We start from the raw sequence: 14445 nt of genomic DNA on the forward strand, positions 1-14445 counted from the left end.
TTGATATGTAGGTAATTGTTGTTTTTAATAGACAACAATTTTGTGCTACATAATGCAAAAAGCCAGCTTTTCTTTATAGATTCGATTATCCGGATGACTAACAAAACTATTAACGACAATAATTAGTCCGAATTAATCGAGTTTCTATTGTATTGTATGTGTAATGTGTATTGTGTAATATGTTTTAAGTAAACGATCGTAATAACAATAATTATGATCTTCTAATAGAATATTATTTGGGATGTGACGATGCACAGCATCTGTGAGAGAGCGCTGTATACTTCCCTTTGATTATCCAATGATTTTCACTTCCGGTTGCTATTTTCGACCAATCAGCGATTCGCCGGAAGTCACGTGGTCCCAGGTGGTAGGGCGCCGAGACGTTGTAAAGGCGACACTACGCTTCTTACCGCATAGCGTCGTTATTTCCCATCAGAGTAACATTGTTTAAAAGTGAAAGTGCTGTGGTAAGTGTAGTGTTGGAGGTGAAATTTCTTCACATCGTGAACCGGATTTCTATATCGGGCCTACTCCTGGGAAGGCCTCCAGCAAAGAGGTTCGTCCTCATCAGAGAATTTGTTTTTGTGAAATTCAAAGGTAAAAATTGGACAACGGGTGAGTCATTTGAACCTCTTGTTTAACAAGTATCTACATGCATGTAATTCTGTTCTGTTGCTTGGTATCATATATACCAATACAGTAGTGGATTCTGAGCTTCACCGAACACGACTGTGTTATAACCTACAATAAGGTTAGGTATATGTCTCAGATTTTCAACAGTTATGGCCCAATTTTATTCAGCTAACGGGCATTGCAAAAAAAGCAAGAGGACTCATCGCTTGTTTAACACTCTTAGAGACGTTCTCGGCATAATATCATGCGAGGTAAACGGAGTTTACTAAATAAATTAGTTTTCACCGAGTTTACTTAGTTGTATATTATCTAGTAATATACTACCTTCGTTTAAATGCGATAAATTTGTTAGGAGCGTATCCTGAACGAGTTATCAAATATATAAAAGATTCTATTCTCATCATATATATATTTAATAGTTGCCAGTGGTCAAAACCAGATGGCGTTGCCTGTCACTATGCCGATCGATGACAATCAGAAATGGGATCGGAACAAGCTCTGGTCCCAATCACCTTATTCTCCGACGTATATAAAAAGTCTATTTTTAGATAATCTTTTTTTATTTAAGGATAATTACTAAATTTATTGAAATGCTATATTCGCTAGGAGCGTATCCTAAGCGAGTTAACGAATACTCAGAAGAATTAGATACAAGGATTTGAAGGATTTTCAAAGCCTTCTGGCAGGAAAAGTGTTTCAAACACGGAATATCGGAGGTTCATTTTCTCAATCCTAGAGGAGTGAGGATAAAGGAATTGTGGATTTGCTGTTTATTCGTAGTTACTGCCATCGCTATGAAAGTCATAACATTTAGCTATGGGCTCCATAGTATTTAGCAATCACGGGATCTTCTGTATGGCCTCTTCGGCAAAGATTCTAGCCAGTCACCTTATCTTAGTTGCCTTAAGGGGGACTCGGGCTTAAGGCGACTTGACATAAGGTATGTCCAATTTAAAGTGCATTTATCCGTACAATAAAAATTAAAAAAGCTCGGTACTATTTTAATTAGAAATGCTCTCAATTGTACGGGAGGGGGGCAGTTATAAGGAGGCTGCCTCTGAGCGTATCGGAGGCAGTGGCTGATGGTTTGGGCTCCGTAGGCCCTTCCCGGTTTAATCGCGGGAATGCATCTAGCCATTTACCTCCATGCCACCAATAATCCTTTTCCAAGATTATTTGAAGCAGTTAGACCTTCGTCAACCGTACAAGCATCAAAATTGAGAAGCATGCGTTAAGCATAAAAATCTAGTATACATTTAATTATACATTAGCAATTGTCAAGTATGAGTGCATACCAATATTCTGGCCTTTCCGCGAGTGAGAATCCGGCGACTGGTAACATAAGCCCAGAACTTAGCACAAGAGTCTTGCATGATTGTTAATAACTTTATTTAAATGTAACAGTATCTTTCTGTATACATTGGGTTGAGAAATACGGAGCCTGCCTCTGGGTATATCGGAGACGGGTGTAGATGGTTTGGGGCTTTGAAAACTCTTTTCTACTTAATAATGAGCATTCTACATATCATCTGACTTTATCCAATAAGAATTTTCAAGCGGTTCGAGAAAGCAAGGATAGAAAATAGTTCGACTCACGTTCGACAACTGATAAAGCAAACCAATAGGAAATTTTCTAATAGATAACGAATAGTTTATAAATGATATATGGATTGTTAAGTAATGGATAAAAAGAAGCAATATGTCCAAAACTAAAGTCCACATAAGTATTATAAAAAGTCACCGAAGGTTTCTTTGGCTAATTTGGTATTATCTTTGTGCCAGTGAGTGAGTGCACATCCCCGTGAGTACCTCGGCAAAAGTATTTAATACATGACGTACTGTATAATAGAAACTGTGTATCCCGGTTGTGCATCCCAGTAACCATCAGAATTGAAGCTGATGTAGTGGAAGAAATCTATAATCAAGTTAGAAAAAAAAAAAAAAAAAAGCATCCAGCTAGAAAATGCGGTGGCAACACATAGGTTAATATTTGGAAGAAGTAAAATTTGCATCTAAATAGAAACATTTCCTTCTATTTAGAGTAAGAAGCAGGAGAAAGTGGAAAAGAAAGCGGTTATATAATTCTGCCTTCTGAATCAAGTCAAGACCAAATTAAAGTCTCCAGTTGGGCCTATCAAGCAGTGAATTGTATTGTATTAGGACCTTTTATTACTGAAGTGGTCAGATATGAAATGCGAGAATTACAGACGACAACCTTTTATTACTAAGTTGTTGGATACCATAAAGTATGATAATCAATAATACTGCAAAAAAAAGACTATCAAGAAGTTTCATTCATTTTTTGTAACTTTGGTTCCAGAGCTGGGAAAAGCTAATGAAAATAATATCTTCATGGAACATGAGAGCTGTGTAAAGGTAGTTGTGCTAATTACTACTGTCAACAGTCTTGTTATATGATGTCTATATATATATACCTTGGGCGATATCCACGTGCGTAACGTAGGTATTCCGCTGCTTATTGCCATGAGTTTTGCATAAACTGAACCTGGCTAGCGAGGTGTACACGTAGTCGCAACTCCAATATGGCGGAGAACATGTTGGATGTCTACGACATCATTAAGTCCGGAGTAAATCGGACGTTTAAATTGAGTACATCTGTATTTAATTCACTCTCTGAAATTCGCTTGCTTCTAAAAGCGAATTTCAGAGAGTGAATTATTGTAGTTCTAAAATACAGCTAAGAAGCGATTATAAAACTGATAACTTTATATGTAAATGTATAGTAGTATTAATTACTTATAACTTTATTACACTTCGAAGAATGATATAATCATTAGTCGGCCTAAATTTTGGTTGAAAAACTAATGAGCTTATAAACTCATATTTTCTAACACGTCGTATGTCAAGCCCAGTTTTCTTCAAAACTGTACCTAAGTAGCAGATAGGATATTCATATCATGAATTGTCGGTCTGGTTGCGGTTCTGGTGAGCATTCATTGATGCTTTTATGAAGTTATAATACTAAAAGTGGGTGATGATGGACTCAAGTCTTAAATTTTACAAAGGCGTTCAAAGGTTTGACCAGTTTAACTCTAAATTGAAAAAAAAATTGTAACATATTATTGGGCTAAGTACATAGTATTTGGTAGAGCATTCTATTAAATGCTCTAGAGTTATTAATGTGTTCTACTTAACTAGAAACTACTTCATCATGATCATCAGCCGGACCTCGTCCACTGCTGGACATAGGCCTGTCCAATGGCACGCCACTGAGCTCGATCTTCAGCTCTTCGCATCCAGCCGTTGCCCGCCGCCGCCTTTGCGAATATCGTCGCCCCATCTCGCGGGAGGACGTCCTACATTACGCTTGGCGAGGCGTGGTACCTACTCTAGAACGCGTCTCTGCTTACTATAAATTTATTATAGATGTTAAAAAAGGAAGTATGGAGTTGGTTGGTCTGAGCCGGAGATAGTTTCCAATAGACCGGACGACATTTTCATTGGCATTTCGATCCTGCTCGTACTTTTAACATCATATTTCGTTTAGAAATATTTCGGTGAAACAGGCGAGACCTGTTGAAAATTACTCTAGACGGTGGTGTCATCCTAAGAAAAATGTTGTTCTAGATTCTACATTAAGAAACTAGCTAGACCACCTGAAACAGGCTACAGAAGGTAACAATTTTGTTGTGTAATTTAGAGGGGAGGCTACGCAAGGGCTTCATGAATAATAATCGATACTTTAAAAGGTTAGTAAATCAATATCAAAAGAAATGAGCACGTCTAGCTTTATTATTTAGACGGTTATGAAAACTTCCTTTCCTACTCATGCTTATCAGCGAGTTGCAAAACATCTTTTAAAATTTGTTTGTATGCAGATTATAAGTAAATCTAATAATTGAAGTTACATTATTTTGGCTCTGCTTCCGGCAGAGCGTTTATCAATTGAATAAAAAAATTAAGCAATTTACAATTCTTGGTTTCTCAAATTGCTTATAAATAAAACAATATTACTCATGTTTTTTGTGGTTTTACAGATCAATTTATCTGAAGGTATCAGAATCAATTTATACAATCATTCTGATTTAGATCACATAGCGTCGTGCGTGGTCACCAGGAGTTATAAACACGTCTCTCACAGATGCTGTGCATCGTCACATCCCAAATAATAGTACAAGTTTTACATAACAATAAAACTTGTATTATTGTGGAGAGACGATGCACAGCATCATTTTAAGGCTCCTGGTGAGAATCTGCTATGAGGTAAGAAGCGTAGTGTCGCCTTTACAACGTCTCGGCGCCCTACCACCTGGGACCACGTGACTTCCGGCGAATCGCTGATTGGTCGAAAACAGCAACCGGAAGTGAAAATCATTGGATAATCAAAGGGAAGTATACAGCGCTCTCTCACAGATGCTGTGCATCGTCATATCCCAAATAATACAAGTTTTATTGTTATGTAAAACTTGTACTATTTGCTTTTGCAATATAATATATAGTGAGATTGTACAACTTAGTACAATATCACGCCAAAAATATATTGGGAATTTGAACCCACAACCGTTTATGCGTTTACTTAAAAAAAAAACCAAAAAATCTTTTACTTATACTTTCCGATTGAACCAAACGATAGCTTGAATTATTTCGTTGTAACGCCATCTATCGGGGGACATGTTGAACTTTGTATTTATTTTCTTTTTATTCAATTTAATTTGAGAAATTTAATAAATAATAAATTGTAACATAACATAAATGATTATTATTATGTAGAATTAATTAAATGTTAATTGCCGTGGCGTGATACAAGCATGTAAACGCGACAGGTTTTGGGTTCCTCTTGAGGATATGAAATATTTTACTTCATTTCTTTTAACTTCTTATTTTAACAAGTTCCACCACTCAACACGCAATGCCTCTAGATTTACGTGAAAAGTGGGGAACAGAATGCTTAAGACTAGTTTCCCAGGGTCCCCTGCCTGTCCTGCTATGTGCGAGATACATTCTGGAGATAAAAAAAAAAATATTCAATTATAAGTAGGTAATTGCATTCAAAACAATTTATCGAACCCACGAGCCCTTTTTAACAACATTCATTAACATTCAAACAATGATTTGAAACAATACTACTTCTACCGACTATCGGTGTTTCGTGATGATTCTGCACGGAATACACTTTATGGGAATTTCACCTTAATTTTTAAAATATTAAGTACTAAAATTGTATGTATTTTTGTATTATATTTACCGGAAATTGATATAGTGTTAGAATCACGATTGTGGTAATTATGAGGTTTTCGTGCTTTTAAGTCGACAATAAGTTTAATATGGTTTTAAAAGCTATATCTGTACTATTTATATTACAAAGAAAGAGAAAAAGTTTGTTTGGTGATAGCTGCGTTGTATATTTCTTAAGTAATATTATGATTAAAATGTAAAATAAAAGCCTTTTTAACTTTATAATATAGACTACTACTGGTTGTCCGTAGTTTCGTTTAGGTGAAAAATATTATATAATATAATGTAAAATAGCTAGGTAGGCAGAGGGAACCTAGTACCTATTAAGACACACTGGTGTCCATCTTCCGCCGAATTATAGAAACTTGATTTTTTGAATTTTAACTTTTTGAGGGATATGTTTTGTTAGTAAAATTTCTAGGGTGGGCACACACCACCCGGCCTTCCCTATTACGTCCATAGTTGTATGTCATTCACTCAGTACCGGAAGAGTTTTATATATTTGTATAAAAAAAATACATAAATTAAATTACCCCTCCCCTAATTAAAGGTGACTAATATAAATGAACACGACTTAGTTAGTCTCTACATATATTTTCATCTCTTTGATCTTCGCCTCACTAAATACAGATGGTTCTTTGATTTTACAGATATTGCGTTGGATTGTATCATTTATATTAAATATCTATATGTATGTATGTATGTCTGTAAACGCGACGGTTGTTTCGATACTGATTAAGGTATTAATTATTTTCATGTACTCGTTCTAGTAGAAAGGCACAGCGCGTTGTTTGTTTTTCACCACTCAACATGTAATGCCTTGAGAATTCGGCGGAAACTGGAGAATGGAGTGTGTAATGGGAAAATTGTGTTTTAATAATAGGTTCCCAGGTTCCCTCTGCCCACCATGCTATGTGCGGAATACACAATATGCACATTTCCTCAATTAAAAATCAAATCTCTCCTTCTTTTTCCTATTCCACTAAGCACGATGGCCTCGATAGATAATTTTAAGTATATTTAAGCTTATCTTGTGATAAATCCGCGTTATCTGAACCCCAGTCTACCTACATTGTGGGCAGAGCGCATGCGCGGGGAATCACCGCATTTTTACCACCAGTCAGCTGTCAAAGGCCGAAAGCGTTGTGACGCGTTGTAGTCTTAAATTAAAAAAGAAAAACGTGAAAATAAGGTTCTAATTAATAATAAATTGTTAATTGAATATATGACTTTTGAAGTATTAAATAGTTTTCTATTATTATCTAAATATTTGAAGTGGTTGTGTTATTTTTTTTTTTCGTGTTGACAACTTCAGTGGACAGATTTATTGTTTTGTATTCACAATATAATAAAAATAATAATTATTAGTAATAACTTATTAATAATACAAGTTGATTATAGATTAATTGATTGATAGAAATTGAAGAGAACAACCACGCTGCGGTTGCTTTCGGGAGTCTTTATGTCACACGGTTTGTGTATCTCTACATCTACTTAGGAAGACGAAGATTATTTGGAGGTAAGATTTAATATAACTTTTTTCTTAATTTGCACCAGTTGAATTAACTGTGGTGTTAGTGGTTCGATCTGGTAATGAGACAAAGCGTGGCGTTGAGTTACGCCAGTTATTACGCAGTAGAAAACTAGGCGCTACGTGGTGAGTGATACTAGGTTTCCTGTACTCACTTTGCTATATATTTGATACAGAGTGAAATGTATAAACTATAAAGGGTTTAAAATTAAAAGTCGAGTAGTTGAATAATAAATAAGTCACTAGTAATAAAAAAATTCCTAAAGAATTTGACGGAAGATAGGGAACGGAAGTGTCTTAATGGAGTCCAAGGTTCCCTCTACATACCATGCTGCATTTGAATTTGAAACTGAATTTGAACATTATTATAAGCTGTACTCAAAGATGCGTATTCGTCTAGAGGTACTATCTTACCAACAAAAAAAGCGAAGATTTTGTGTAATAGAAGGCTCTAACCTCAGGAACTATTGGCTTAAATTGAAAAAATATTTTCATGTTTGATAGTCCATTTATCGAGGAAGGCCTACATTGCATCACTTTTGATGAACACTTTTGATGATTTAGTTGTTGATGACTGTTAAGTCATGAAATAAAATTTTAGCTTCTAGCTTCATATTGTATTCATTACATAGCAGGGTAAGTTCAGGGAACCTAGTATTAAGACACATCCGTTCCCCATTTTCTACCGACCTCTGCTGCCATTGGGTGTTGACTGTTGAGTCAACTTAATGGCACTTAAAGACAAATTAACATTTCTGAGTGCGGCGATAAGTAGTTCTATTTACACCTAAGTATAAATCGATCGATTATAATATAATCTTGTTAGTGTCCAGTGACGTAAATGAAGTACAAATAAGAATGGCGTGAAGTTGCTTAGACTAATTTAATTTAAATTAATTTCATTTAGGTAAAATCCAGCGTGTGCTATTAGCACTGGTTTATTATAAACCAGTTAATTTAAATCGTCTTTTCTTACTTTCCGACAATTACGACAGTTATTTCTACTTCAGCTTTACACAGGGAACCTAATGTTGAGACGCTCTGTTCCCCCACATTTTTTTGTCAAAATCTCTAATTATTTTAGGTCTAATTTTTTGACCTATTTTTTTTTTCTCTAATAAATGTGTTTGGTGGAAAACCCTATACTGCGTTGTGTTGCGTTTATGAGAGCGGAAAAATAAGAATCAATTAAATATAATCATTCCCCTGAGTGAACATAGAACCCACAACCTTAACATGTTCCACTGAGCCACTACTTCTTGAGATTTTCCAACGTGCTTGTCTGCTTATAATTAGTATTAGGTTTTGTCTATATTGATTTCTGATATGCGTTCATAAAATCGATAATAGATGGCGCTACTACACAAAATTAATGTAAAATGTTGAGCATTTTTCTATGAGAAAAACAAAGGAGAAAAGACTTAATATTCATTTATGAAAACATAAGTGAACAAATACTTACAATTTTTTGTCCAACATAAATATTTGTCGTCATAGTATTTGTGTATTTGTATTTGTAAAGTTGTCCAATAAAAAAGAAAATTTTGATATAATTTTATTATGAAATTTAATAGACAATTTATTAAATATTAATTAAATAACACAAAGAATCGATATACAATAAAGGCAAAGCAAGTAAGAAATTAAAGTGAATTCCACCACTATTAATTTACGGCTGTTTGACTTACTGTTAAAGCCTTTGTGCTCAAAAGGCCTATTGATTCTTTGTTATCTGTGGAATGTTGTGCCTTTTATGGTATAATCTGTTGAACAGCGTTTAATAAATTTTATTAAAAATGGTCATAGATGTTTGTTAATACATAAGTATTAAAATACTTTATATTAATTATGGAGAATTCAACACAAGTTGTGGTGTAGCGGCACAATATGTTGGTTGTAGGTTCGACTCCCACTCCGGGGAATTAATTATTTTCAGTTCCCCGCTTTGGTAACAATGCGGCGTTAAGTTAAGCTACTAAACACGGAGTATCACGAAAATTGAAAAACATCATGCACGTCTAGAAACAAATTTATACTTGTGTACCTTAGCGTATGTCACGTAAAAGAATTTACTATTTCTAAGATTCCCGCTGTACCCCGCACATAGCAGGATAGGCAGAGGGAGCTTGAGAACAGATTCCCAAGTTCCCTTTATAAGACACTCCGTTCCCATCAAGATATCCCGTTGAGTGATTTAACACTAATCCTCTGCTTTCCTCGTTACCATAGCCAGGAATTGAAAATTATAAAACATTTCATTTTCTCGACTGGGATCAAACCCATAACCGTCGTATTTACAGTCATGAATATCACAATACCTCATGTTTGAAACTTTGTTGTCATAGCCTCAGCTTTTCTTGTTTTCTATATATGTACTTACATGGAATGAATAACCACTCGGAAAGATATGGATTCGTCAATATAAAAATTATTCTTTGGGGAACTTTTAGGCCGTCGTGATGAAGAGGCACGGCATCTGACTAGTAAACAGGTGATTGCGGAAATAGCGTGAATCTAAAAAAAAGGAAATAATAGGCATAGTGTTAGCTAAAGTGGTTGTTTCAAACATTTTTCCATAGAAATTCAAGAGTGAGTTCACATCGTGTCTCGTACTCTTACACTTTCTTTGAGCAACGGTTCTTTGTTAATGCCGTGGAAAGCGAGGTTTATTATTTTCTTTAATGTTTTATTTTTCTTTTTCTTTTTGTCTTGTTTTTGGCAGCGGCGTTAATGATTTTTCTTGCGGGTTTTCATTTGTAACCAGCTAAATAAGCCAATACATTTGGTTTGTAAAGTTTTTTTTATTCTAATAAACTAATATTCGACGGTTGCAGGTTCGATTCCCACTCATGGGAATGAATTGTTACTTGTTAATATTTCGAATTTCTTCGCTCTCGCCCAAGGCAAAAGCTGAGGTCCGCTCAACACGTCTACACGCAGTCGCCCTAAAACTATATAGACAGGAAGATTCGGGAACCTATCTTTTCCCACGCCTAGCTTAATTTTCGAACGAATGCGTGTATAGGTGTTTAGTGGCGGAACTTAACCCTACGCTTTGTCTTGTTATCAGAGCGACAAATCGAAATAATTCATTGTCTCTAGTGGGAGTTTGATTCCCACAAAAAGGAACGTATGAACCTGCCAGAAATATAAGCCACTTATTTAAAGCTGAACTTTAATCTGCATTAACTTATAAGCTTAATTTTATAGCTGTCTAAATCTAAAACAGGGTATAAAACTCCCCTTTATTTTAGTGACGCATAAGCGGATAATTTGCGGGATTCCCATTAAAACGGGGATGCTCGAGGTTCGTGATTGGGGTCAGTGCATGCCGTAACAAATATTGAGGATAATGGCGCTAGATTTCTAAGAGGTGCGGGTTCGAGTCCCTTTGCGTATATATTTTTGTTTTTATAATATATATTCTTAAGGGTTCATTTTTGTTCCCAAAATTCTAGGGTGGGCACGGGAAAGTCCACCATTCCCACATTCCTACGCATGGGCGTAGGAATGGGGAATACACACATTTTATATTGTTAAGCTTGGAATATTTTTTACTTTCTCTCTGTATCCCTTTACATAACAGGGTAGCTTGAGGGAACCTGGGAACCTATTGTTAAGATACTCCGTTGCCGTCGAGACACTTCTTTTTCACTATCCGCCGAATTCTGGAGGCATTCTTATAGGTACTGAATAGGCTTCAGTGGTTATATACTTTTTTATATAGCATTCACAAATTAATGGCAAAAAGGTCAAACCTATATTATTGCTTTACAAAGTAAAATATTTTATGAAAAATGTTTCATATGATAAATAAACATTAGCATTTAATAAAAGAAAACAAAATATTTGTATAAAAAAGTAAAAAAAAAATAGATTTAATAAAAAAAATAAAAATAATAATCAAGCGACCCTGCCAGGATTCGAACCTGGAATCTTCTGATCCGTAGTCAGACGCGTTATCCGTTGCGCCACAGGGCCTATGAGTAAGTTGACAAAATATATATTGTAATTGTACATTTTCGTGTGCTATTTTAACTCGTATAAAATGCCGCCTTGAGTTCCGCCGCGGAATGCTAGAATTATCTCGCAAAATCGTCTTAAATTAAATAATACTATGTAAATATGTTTGTATGTGTATATCTTTGTACTGTTTTATATGAACTGTTTATATATTTTTGTGTATATTTAAATTAAAAATAGATGTAACATTCTACATATATGTAGAATATCAGTATCGGCATTAAATAATTATAAACTTTTTGGAGGCCGCAGTGATGCAGCGTCTGGCTGTAATCGCGACGATTGTGGGTTTGATTCTCACTCTGGGGATGAATTATTTTAATTTCTTCGCTGACTCTGTTCCATTGCACTAAAATTATTGTGGATTTTCTTGTCTTTTTTTTTCTACAATATTTTAATTAAAAAATCTATATATTTATGTTAAAACTGAAAGGCCTTACAAGGGCCTATTTTAATGAATGTAGGGTGACCAGGATATATACCATAAAAAAATTAAGGCCAGTCGTGGCCCAGAGGCACAAAGTGTGACTGTAAACGAGACAGGTTGTGGGTTCGATTCCCATTCTATTCCTTTCTTTGCTTTGGTGTTGAGGCAAAGCGCGGCGTTGAGTTTCGTCACTCAACGCGCAACGTCTCCAGAATTCTGGTGAAGAAAGGGAAGAAGGTGGGAATTGGACGTGAAGCTAATAAAAATAAATTTATGTTCCATATGTACATATATCTTCATATAACTAGGTATAATTTAATCATTTTATTGCCCACAAAGTCATAACATATTGAAACTAATTTAAAAAACAATTTCGTGATTCATACAATTCCATAGAGACGAGACATGTTTCAATGCCGTCTGGAATAGACCCATTATAGACACGCAGCGGTCTGACGTTACACTGAAAATGAACTTATTTACAAAAACTGACTTCACAACAATATCTATATGTATAAACTTATAATTACATTACAAAGTACAAAATTACAATTTAATTATTGTAAAATAAACATCAAATTAAAGAACCTTTTTACTATTAAAATATCTTATTTTTGTATTAAATTAAAAAATAATAATTTGGCTTCGACATCCTCCACGGTAACAGGTAACTAAATTTATGGAAAATGGAGAATGGAGTGTAATTTATACCTATCTTATTTATACCTATACCTATATGTCGTAGAAAATATAAAAATTCTATTTATATACATTTTTTGTAGCTTCGCGTTGTGTCTCTCATATATCACAGGCGGATGGAACCTAGTGTCTCCCAATTTCCCAGACATATGGTGACTATCTGGACTCAATTACGGGAACATTACAGAGAACTTAATTCTTATATTTAAGTACAAGCTTCGCTTTAGGACCCTTGGCGAAGCTCAAAGGATATTTGATTTGTAACATCAGTTAGATGGTAACTCTTTCATTGCATCCTGGCATTAGAGTACTCGTTACTTGAGTTGTTGAAATAATAAGTATGTAGATATATAAATTGCATTTTTTTATATTGAAAAAAAAAATAAATAAATAAATGAAGCGATGGTAACGCGTGTGACTGTAAAAGGGATGATTGTGGGTTCGATTCTCACTCGTGGGGAAAATTTTCCACTTGTACCATATACCGCGTGTAGAACAAAGTGCAACGATGGAAAGTGTAGATATAAAATAAGGATTCTCTTAAATCCAGAATGCGTTGAAAAGTGGGGAACGGAAGTGTCTTAATGGGAGCGGAGTGTCTTGGTACTAGGTTCCCAGGTTCCCTCTGTCTACATACCTATATTTACTACGTAAACGTATGTGAATTATTTATCATATATCATTTGTTAAAAGGCTATTGATGTTTTCCGTAAATACTGATCTTATCTTCACAATAATACATTATAAACAATCGAACCTGCGACCTTCGGCACAGAGCCAGTATTTATTTTAATCATTGTCGTTTTACGTTACTATAATGGTATGTTTTTATTAGAACTTGAAAAGCTTTACGCCTTATCCCGTATATATCAGGGTAGGCAGAGGAAACCTAGTGTTAAGACATTTTGTTTCCTGACAACGCTCTTAACGCCCCACTTTTTCATGTTTTCAGAGCGAGCAAATGAAAATATGTAATAATTCCTCGGAGTCAGCATCTATGCACTTATTTTTATAATAGTTGTATAGAATGTAACTCAGGCGAATGCACATATTATGGATATAGGCTGTAACCGCGATGGTTTTGGGTTCGATCTCTACCTCGAGAGATAGATTTTTTTGGTTCGGCAAATTACGGCGTTAAGTTACGTGCTTCAGTGAGTTAAGTTGCCGTGTGTGTAGAACGCTGAAATTTAGTATGTAGGGTACTAAGTGAGTGTTACGATTTACAACGAGTGAGGACTTAGGTTTGTATTTATAAGCTGCTGTCAAGTCTGAGATCGACCTTGAGATGCCGTTTTCATTCATAATTTTTATATCTATGAGAGAATTTCTCAAAATACTTATTTTAACGGAAAAATATTATTTTTAAGGATTTTACGACGTTTCCGGCGCCCACTAGTACCTATAGTATATTAATAATCGATTATAATGCATTTACAAATTTACGTCAATTCTTGTGTGATAAAGGATTGTTTATTGTTATCAAACTGCATCGCCACGCCTTGTTCTGATAAGCATCACTTGGAAATAAATCATAATCTACATGTAATTACAATGTTAAACTTGTAGATATCTTTTTTTAAGGTTCCGTACATAAACAGATGTAACTGGAACCCTTATGTGGCACTCCAATACTGTGCGGTTGTGACATTTTCATTTCTTCGCTTTAGTAATGAGGCAAAGCGAGGCGTTGAATTCTGCCACTCAACACGCCAGCCTCTAGAATTTAGAGGTAAGTGGGGAACGGAAGTGTTTTATTGAGAACAGAGTGTCTCAACATTAGGTTCCTACTTCCCAGGATCTCTGCCTACCCTGCTACGTGCGGCATACTGCGTGAAGCTATAAAAATCTGGACTTCTAAGTGACAGTTATTTGTGAGACCGCTACATAACCTTGAAAAATAATTTATGTTAGATTAATGCCTGCATTACGGCAT

At 35.1% G+C, this 14445-nt stretch overlaps 1 protein-coding gene and 1 non-coding gene across 2 annotated transcripts in view; one reads left to right on the plus strand and one right to left on the minus strand.

Annotated features, from left to right (window-relative positions):
- Positions 1–6874: 6874 nt before the first annotated feature.
- pigs (GAS2-like protein pickled eggs) overlaps positions 6875–14445 on the plus strand; it is a 96065-nt gene continuing 88494 nt past the window's right edge. The window contains exon 1 of the mRNA XM_085203371.1: positions 6875–7348. The gene's annotated coding sequence lies outside the window, so the exon portion shown is untranslated. The remainder of the gene's footprint in view (positions 7349–14445) is intronic.
- Positions 11269–11341, minus strand: TRNAR-ACG (transfer RNA arginine (anticodon ACG)). Its single transcript has one exon. It is a non-coding gene; the product is annotated as a tRNA-Arg (tRNA).

The sequence above is a fragment of the Heliconius melpomene genome, chromosome 2 (genome assembly GCF_056956725.1).
Source record: "Heliconius melpomene rosina isolate 202511_hmr_F chromosome 2, ASM5695672v1, whole genome shotgun sequence".
Lineage (NCBI taxonomy): Eukaryota > Metazoa > Arthropoda > Insecta > Lepidoptera > Nymphalidae > Heliconius > Heliconius melpomene.